At 36.8% G+C, this 9,958-nt stretch overlaps 1 pseudogene; it reads left to right on the top strand.

Annotated features, from left to right (window-relative positions):
• Positions 1 to 2,839: 2,839 nt before the first annotated feature.
• On the top strand, positions 2,840 to 9,958 carry LOC101956265 (protein tyrosine phosphatase domain-containing protein 1 pseudogene; annotated as a pseudogene).

The raw sequence follows: 9,958 nt of genomic DNA, 5'->3' as shown, positions 1-9,958 counted from the left end.
ACACACACACACACACACACACACACAGTTTCCTTGAAAAAAGTACTAGGATATTGAAATTAGTTTTAAACATATAGAATTGTATACATCATAACACTGTTAGATTTATCTCAAGAGTATAAGGTTTGAAAATCAATGTGACATACAATATCAATTGAATAAAGGAAAATATATCTTTTTATTTATGATCTTTTGAGTTTTGAAAAGGTATCAATTTGTTTTCATGGAGAAGCAGTAGTTTGATTTTACTTTTAATACTTCTGTGACAATAGGCAATTCTTGAGCAAAAATATAAAAGGTGATTCATACTACACTTCAAATACAAAAATTAAAATTAAACCAGTGAATGAGAGAGCTAAGCCAAGACTATAAAAACCTTTGTAGAAAACACAGGTGTAAATCTTCACAGCCTTGGATTTGGTAATCTGAAGCAAGAAATATGATACCAAAAACTTAAAGCAATAAAAGAAAAAGTGGATCAATTCAACTTCATTAAAATTAAAATGTTTCCTATTTCAAATGACAATACGACCAAATGTCATAAGCAATACATAGAGAAAAACAACCCACATTATGGAGAGAATTTTCCAAATCATGTATTGTTTAAGGAACTAGTATGCAAAATACATAAAACCTATTACAACTCAACAATAAAGGGACAAATAAACTACTTAAAACTCAGTAAAGAATTTGAATTGAGGAGATGGAAGATGGTGGGTTAGTGTGAGGCAGTATTTCTCTTAGCTCAGCTACCCAGAACTCAAACAGAGGGAATCTCATGTTTCCCCAAGGATTAGAGTGAAAAATCCTGTGTCTTAAGGGGTAGACTGCACTAGCTGAGAGTGCATGACTCACTAATCGAAAAAACAAACACAACAAGACAAAACCAAAATCCAAAAGCATCTCCACCAGATTTTATCAGTTGTCCTCAATCCAGAAGACATTTGGGGATTACAGTTTGGAGGAGCCTATGGAAACTGAAACCCAGATCCATGAGTTTGCCACTAGGTTGGTGTGTGCCTGTCTGAGCTTAGCAATCTTGGGGAAAATCAGAAACTGGGGGCATGTTGCCCAGGGAAAGACAGGATAGAGATGCTGTAGAGAGCCAGGCTCTCCCCTCTTAGTCCAGAGGCAGGTCCATCACCCACTGGGTACCTGGGCCCACGCAGGTTGGCACTCCCTGGGTCCTTGCACAAACCTTATCCCTGACTCCCTCCCACTTTCAACACCCACCAGTCCCTTGGTTACACCCTTGACATCATTCCAGCACTCAACAGGGTCCTCTAGATACCCAGTTTCCAGTTACCCAAACTCTCCATAGTCCCCAGACTAACCCATCTGTTGCAGCTTGGCAGCTGGCCTACAGGTGTCAGTGCCTGGTCTTGATTCACCCAAAAGAATAACTGGGCCTCTGATGTGGCTGGGCCCCACATACCTCTTAGCTGCCAGGTTCAGCACATAGCTCTGCAAAGGGTACACAGATCTTGGCACCCAGGCCTCCAGACTGGCTGGAAGACTAATGCCTGACAAGGAATTCAAAATGGTGGTGGCAGGAGAGATTGAGTTGGGAGACTAAATCAGAGACCAGGAATTTTGGGTTTTGCAGGTGATATAAGGGGCTAAGAACAGGCTCCTATAATATACAAGTGGAACCCAGAGGAGATTCCTGAGGTGCAGTCTTCCAACATGAACTGGCAATTGCTGGGCCCTGGAGGTGTGCTAACATAAAATCTCCAGACCAACTGGCACACAGCAAAGAGACTAGAGAATACCTAGCCTACACCCCACCTCCAGGAGTTCTGCCTATAGAACTAACTCTCCCACCATACCAACCCCAACCATCCTAAGGGTAGATTTAGAATCAAACTCTAGACTTTGCTGCTGAGAAAGGAAATTGAGAAACTATTTGAACTCCAATAAAATCAATTGTTTAAATTTTTCAAGATAACCTTTTTTTTCTGTCACATTTCTACCATTTTTGAAACCCAGTATTTTTTATATATCAATTTACTGAGAACTGGAATGTCTAAATAGTATGTTACAGTTTGGTTGTGTAGTCGTTTATTTTTACTTTTTTTTTCCCTTTTCCTTTTTTCTTTTTTTAAAAAATCATTTCATATATATATATATATATATATATATATATATATTAACCCCTTTCCCTGGATTTACTTTCTCCCAACCAACCTCCATTAATTCCTCTTTCACTCTTCCAATCATTTTTACTTCTATCTTCTGTCCTCTTACCTCATAAGCATAACATACTACACCACTTCTATTCTTTCTTTGTCCACCATTCACCATTTGAAATTATAAACCCTTTTGCTAACTTACTGTTTATATCATATACAATAATTGAATACATAATTTCTTCATTGCAACAAAACGTAGACATATTAAAAGGAATTATTTGGTTTAAAGCTGTATACTGTTTGCATTGGGTGCTGTTAATATTGGTCTCTCCCTTTAAAGGCAAGGTACTGGCAACCCCCAGGGATAGTATAAGTCTACAGGAAAGACACCGTATTGTCTTTTTTACACACTGCTACATAGGCAGACACATGAACAACATGGAAAAACTAGGTAATAATGCAAACTAAGATGCTCCAATAATAAAATTCATTGACAACACTGTAAAAGAAATGTCAGAGATGGAGTTTGGAATATTCATAATTAAAGCAACCTGTGCCATGAAGAATGATGTAAGGAATAGAATCAGAGATAAATTTCAGGAGGTGAAAGATCATATCAATAAAGAGAGATCCTAAAAAGAAATCAAGCAGAAATCCTCAAAATGAAGAAATCAACAAATCAAAATAAAAATTCAATTGAAAGCATCATGAACAGACTGGATCACTTGCAAAAAACAGTTTCAGGCAATGAACATGAAATATACAATGTTGAAAATCAAATTGATCATGCAGAGAAAATGGTAAGAAATCATGCAGAGAACTTCCAATAATTATGGGATAACATGAAAAGGCCAAGTTTAAGATTTATCAGGATAGATGAAGGCACAGAGATACAAACCAAATGAATGCACAATCTTTACAATGAAATAATATCAGAAAACTTCTCAAACCTAAAGAATGAAATGGAAAATCAAATATGAGAGACTTTTAGGATCCTTAATGTACAAAGTTAAATCAGACCCACATTAAGGCATATTATAATAAAAATGCCTTACATAAAGTATAAGGACAGAACTTTAAAGGCTGGGAGAGAAAAATATCAGATTAAGCATAGGTGGAAAATAATTTGGATCCCAGCTGATTTTTCAACACAGACCCTCAAGGTTAGGAGGCACTGGAATAATATATACCACGCTCTGAAAAAAATGAAGCCAACAAATAACTCTATATCCAGCAAAATTAAGCTTTAGGTTTATACATGAAATTAAAGCCTTCCATGATAAACAAAAGTTAAAAAGAATTCACAGCGAAAAAGCCTACATTACAGAATATCCTCAACAAAATATTCCATAAAGATGAAATTAAAGAAAATGAAAAGCAGCAAAGGGAGAATCTACATTGAATAAATAGTCAATCAAAGGCTAAACTACTTTAAATTAAACCTGAGAAATGATAAAAATGACCAGGAATACATATCATATCTCAATATCATTGAATGTTTATGGCCTAAACTCATCAATCAAAAGACATAGACTGGCAGATTTATTAAAAAAAAGATCCAATAATATGCTGTGTTCAATGGACACACCTCTAGACAATGACATCCATGTACTGAAGGTGAAAGAATGGAAAAAAACACCTCACCTGGATCATGTAAACAAGCAGGACTTTCTACCCTCAGATAAGTTAAAATGGATCTAAATCCTAAGTATATCATAAGGGACAAGGAAGAATATTTCACACTGCTTAATGAAATTATACATCAAAAAGACATAAATTGTAATTGTAAATATTCATGCTCCACTGAAGCATCTATATACATTAAACAAACCATTCTCAATTTCAAGAATGAAATAGACCACAACACAATAGTACTGAGTGACTTTTGCTTTTCCTTGTTTTATTTTTTTTATATTAAGGGTTGAACTCAGGGGCACTTGACCACTGAGCCATATCCTCAGCCCTATTTGTATTTTATTTAGAGACAGGGTCTCACTGGGTTGCTTAGCACCTTGCCAACATCATTATCAATGGAGAAAAATTGAAATCATTCCCTCTACAAACTGGAACAAGACAAGGATGCTCTCTTTAACCACTTTTATCCAACATTGTCCTTAAATCTCTAGCCAGAGCATTTAGAGAGGAGAAATAAATTAAAGGGATAAAAATAGGATAAAAGGAACTCAATCACTATTTGTCAGAAATAAAATTCTATAATTAGAAGATCCAAAAACTTCCACCAGAAAACTTCTAGAACTAGTAAATTAATTCAGCAATATAGCAGAACATAAAATCAACACCCATAAATCAAATGCATTCCTCTACATCAGTGATGAATTCACTGAATGATAAATTAGGAAAACTACCCCATTCATAATAGCCTCAAAAAATTGGTAATCAATCTAACAAAATATGTCAAAGACCTCTACAGTGTAAACTACAGAACATTAAACAATGAAATTGAAGAATACCTTAGAAGATAGAAAGATCTTCCATGCTCTTGGATAGGCAGAATTAACATTGGCCATACTACCAAAAGTATTGTATAGATTTAGTGCTATTCCTATTAAAATGCCAATGACATTCTTCATATAACTAGAAAAAGCAATCATAAAATTCATTTGGAAAAATAAGAGACCCAGAATAGGCAAAGCTATGCTGATCAAGAAAAGTGAAGCAGGAAGCATCACTATTAGACTATAAATTATACTACAGAGCCATAGTAACAAAAATGGCATGGTACTGGCACCAAAACTGATACAAGACCAATAGTACAGAATAGAAGAAACAGCGACAAACCCACATAAATTTGTCTAGTGACAAAGGAACAAAAAAACATTGAAGAATATATTTCTTCAACACATGGTGCTGAGAAAACTGGAAATCCATGTGTTCCTAAATGAAATTAGATGCTTATCTCTTACCCTGCACAAAACTCAACTCTAAGTGGATCAAGGACCTTGGCATTAGACCAGAGGCCCTTTGCCTAATAAAAGAAAAAAAGGCCCAATTCTTCACCATGTTTGCTATGGATCTGAATTCCTTAACAACACTCCTAAAGCACAAGAATGAAATCAAGAATCAATAAATGGATGGAATCACACTAAAAAAGATTCTTCATAGAAAAGGAAACAATCAAGAATGTGAAGAGAGAGCCTACAGAAGGGGAGAAAATTATTGCCACATGTACCTCAGATAGAACATTAACATCTAGGATCTACAAAGAATTGAAAATAGCTTACCCTAAAAAAACCAAAACCAAAACCAAAACAAACAAACAAACAAAAACCCCCAATTAATAAATGGGCAAAGGAACTGAACAGGTATTTCACAGGAGAATAAATATGATCAGTCAACACATATATGAAAAAATGTTTAACATCTCTAGCAGTTTGAAGAATGCAAATTCAAACTACATTGAGGTTTCATCTCACTCCAGTCAGAAAGGCAATTATCAAGAATATAAGTAACAGTAAATGTTGGTGAGGATGTGAGGAAAATGGTGCATTCATACATTGTTGTTTTGACTGAAAATTGGTATACCCACTCTTGAAAGAAAGTAGTATGGAGATTTCTCAGAAAAGTTGAAATGGAACCACCAGGTGAGTCAGCTACCCAAGTCTTGGTTTATACCCAAAAGACAAAATGAGCATACTACAGTGACTGAGCTATGGGAAGCCAGTCTGAAAGACCATGCCTTCCAGTCCTGAAGCATGAGGCTCTGAACAATCTTTGTGGCTTTGGTGTTGACCCAGATGGGATAGCAAGGCTAGTCTTCAGGTATAAGTTTACCCCTGGGGTTGAGTTACACTCACCTGCTCCCTTGTAGTCCTACCCCTTCTGCCCTTTCATGGATAGAACTTTCTGAGAATTCACATTCCTTGATGGTAGTTTTTATTACTGGAGAACTATCTTGACAAAATTGTTTGAAAAAGTAAAAACCATTATGAGCCAAAGTACTCATTGCCCCCTTATTTCTGTTAACCATTCTATGTAAAATAGCAATCTGGTTGTCCTCTAAATTCCTTTTCCTGTTTTTTTACAGCATTTATTAGCATCTGACATTTGTTTATTATTAGTCCCTCTCAGAACTCCTAGCATTTAAGCCCCAGGAGAGTTTGCCTACATTGTTCAGTACAATACTTTCAGTTGATAGTTGTTAAATGAAGAAGTACTTCCAAAGATTCTGAAAAAAAGGAAATTATTCTCAAAATTATGATTTATTCACTTAATATCATAGTGTGAAACTATTAGGTTACATTTTAAGAATAATAACATGGAGAAGTATAAAACATGAAATGATAAATTTAAAATAGAAATAAATTCTTATGTCTACACATCCATGCAACACATAATGTTTTGATCCACACTGGCATATATAATTGTGGTCCCATAAGATTACAATGGAGCTGAAACATTCCTCTTTCTTAGTGACATAACTACATCATAGTATAGCATATTACTCCTATGTCTGTGCTGGTAATGGAGGAAATACTTCTAGTGTCTTTCTAGTCTTATAAAAGAATAGCACATTAAATTGTGTCTAGTACATAAAGCTTAATAATGATAATAAAGACTCTGTTACTGTTTATATATTTACTCAACTATACTTCACCATTATTTTAAAATGTATTCCTTCTACTTATTAAAACATCTATTGTATATTTATTGGTGCCTACTAAAATGCCAAAGCTTAAGAAAACACACTAGAATATACGTGTCCTCCAAACTAGAATTATTAGTAATTTTCCAGGTTTATATTTATGTGATCCTAAAAGCATTATGCCCATCAACTTTAAGAAAAAAATAATTAAATGTGTCCAAAGACTTGGCTTTCCAAACCATGATAATCTGATTAAAAATTGGACACTGGTAACCTAAAATAATAATAAAGACAATCAGAAAACAAGTCAAATTAACTGGTGGTTCATATATTCCATCTGATTTTCAAAATTATTATACAATCTGGATTTGCTTTGCATGTAATAATTTTGCTTTGTACTTGCCTTGTACAATATCATTACCATTGTCTTTTGGTATATTGCAGAAATGCCACAGCTAACAAAACAATCTGGGTTAATTTGAGATAATAAAAGCTCACCTACAGGGAAGATAAATTATAATACTGACCCCAATTAATGGAAAGGGGTAGCTGTAAAAATTATAGATATTAAAGCTGAAACTATTAATTCCACTTCAAGAGTGGTAAAGGACCTTCTCAATGTTTTAAACCAAACCTAGGAGACTAAAGCAATGGAATTAAAATGAGTAAGGAAAGAGCCACCAATAAATAGGCCCTTGCATTCTAAAGTCATCCAGGATCCAGAGAATGACAGAACCCCATTAAATGTTGTGCAAATCTGGTGAATCCCTGATGTCCTGATCTGGGCGATCTTGAAGATCCTGCACAACAGGCAGTCAACCAGTATACATTAGGCAAAGAGGAGGATTATTGAAGAGAGAAATGTCCTTGATACTTGATACCATGGGAAGTCAGGATTGGTCAGCAAGACCCTGACCCTTCCTGGAAGACAGCACAACCAATCAAGAAGGACAACAAAAGGCTTTTCACAAGTTCCCAAGAGGGACCTTAGAGGAATCTAATGTGACCTTAATAGTAGATAGAAACAAGATCAATTTTTGACCAGTTTGCTGTTAAACACCTGTTGGAAAAGTATAACCAAAACACAGTCAACATGGACGTATCAAAGGAAAGAAGGTTCTTTAAGAATAACTTCTTTTAATATAACATGAGATGCACACTGTGTCAGCCCTACCGAAAGTAAGTAGAGAGGCTATAGAGAAAGAGGTCTGATGCCTGAGTGTTGGATAAGAACTATTAAAGGAGACTCTGCTAAAATCATGTTGTCCCTGAATTAATTTAAGTCTAATCATGATTTATTTTTTAAATCCCAATTCTGAGACGTGTAAAGGCAAATAAAAGTATTAAAACTTAACTTGCTAAACTTTTGGTTATAGTCAGTATTAAGACTAATCTCTGGTAAGTATATATTTTCTCCTACTGTTCAACCCTTGCCCTCCAAATCTTCTAATAAAGTCTGAATCTTCAAGATTACAACAATTATATGTTGAAAAGATGGTAACACAAAAATTCCAGCCAATTTCCACAACTGAGGCCAGTGTTTCTGTCAGTTCATGGAGAGGCCACAAAGGAGGGACTGAACTCCACCAAGAACAAGGTGAGGAGTTCATGGTGGGTCCTCCCCCACAGCTGCAGCTAGAGATGATGGCACACCAACTAGCCCCTTGACTCTACCTACTGAGAAACCTGACCTAGACACACCAGATAAAAAAGGACTGGAGAGTACAGAGGGCCATTCCAGAGACATGTATCAATACAGAATTGCAGGTGTGTGGCCTGCCAAGGAAGACGTTGTCTATGCACTGGGCTGGACTTCTCTTCCCACCCTGAGCAGCAGGGAGTGTCCTGGGAGGTCTCCAGTAGACCTTCAGAGGTAGCACCTCCATGGTAGCCAGCCCTGCCTGTCAGCCTGAGCCTCTGGGCCCTGGATGATGAGTGAGACCACTGGCTCAAAGGGCTTCGGATCCTGACAGTGACAACAAAGCTCCAAAAGAGACTCCCAAGGCTGCAGGAGTCTTGCCTCCAAATGAACAACCATATTCCATATTGGTGAATAATAATGTGTTTGCTGAAAACATGAAAGGAAATCCAGAACATCCAACCCCAAAGTATACAAAAGTGGGAGGACGGGTATTAGAATGTCATCCCTGGACACTCATGTGGTCCATGGTGTGTGGTGGTACAGCATGCAAATGTGAGAACCCAGCCTACTGGAGTGAGCAGGAGCAAGCAATTAAGGGTGTTTTCTCATCCTGGATCACTGATAATACAGGAAGAAAAAGTAGCCTTTTATTGTCACCCAGGGCTCAGCCAAACAGGTGTTTTAATAGCATATTATTTAGTTTTTGCAACAAAAATGACTGCAGACCAAGCAATTATATTTGTGCAGGCCAAGTGACCCAATTCCAAACAAACCAGAAGACAACTGCTGTGTTTTCAGGAAATTACTCACTTTCTGATTCCTCTCCCACATTATTTTCTATTCCTGTGCTCCCAAAGCACATACTGTCACATTAGTCTAGTATTTAATTTGCCAGCATCGTCCACTTCATGGTTATGAATCATGACTTTTGAAACACAAACCCCAAATTGTCTAACCGGTGTGAAAACAGACCAGTGGTGATGAAGGTCATGGTGAAAGGTCCTGAACTCTCTGCTGAAATTGAAAAGACCATGTCTGAGATGATGACAATGTGGCTGGATGAAGAGTTAATGAAGCACAAGAGTGAGGTGTCAGACCCATTTAACCCTACTGCAGTGGTGGCAGAGTTTCAGAAATGGGATGATTCTTTCCAATGAGCAAGAGTTTGACTCCCTTTGGAAGTAGGATGTCCAGTGATCTATCTGAAAAGGTGATTCAGGTACAGTGACTCAGAATTAAAGAAGACCAAACTCTCCTGGAGCAAGAGGAGACATCATGCCTGCCCAGGATATGCTGGGCCACAAGGTCCAGCAGCAGAAGCCCATTGGTCATTGTTGACACTCACCATCTCCTGAACTAGAGTTCCAGAGGAGGCATTGGTTAGTACAACATTTTCTTTCTGAAGTCACTCTAAGTGTGAAGGTTTGGAAAGACTCAAGTATGATGAACCACCACTTTTTTTGTAGGAGAGATATTCTAAAGGAAGTACAATGAAGTAGAACCCTCTCTGTGGGTATTTCACATTCATGCAATCCTGGGGGACAAATTACAAAAATTTTGCCAATCTCCATAAGGATCTAA

This window comes from Ictidomys tridecemlineatus, chromosome 6, assembly GCF_052094955.1.
Source record: "Ictidomys tridecemlineatus isolate mIctTri1 chromosome 6, mIctTri1.hap1, whole genome shotgun sequence".
NCBI lineage: Eukaryota > Metazoa > Chordata > Mammalia > Rodentia > Sciuridae > Ictidomys > Ictidomys tridecemlineatus.
This window is presented reverse-complemented; position numbering and strand designations above follow the sequence as displayed.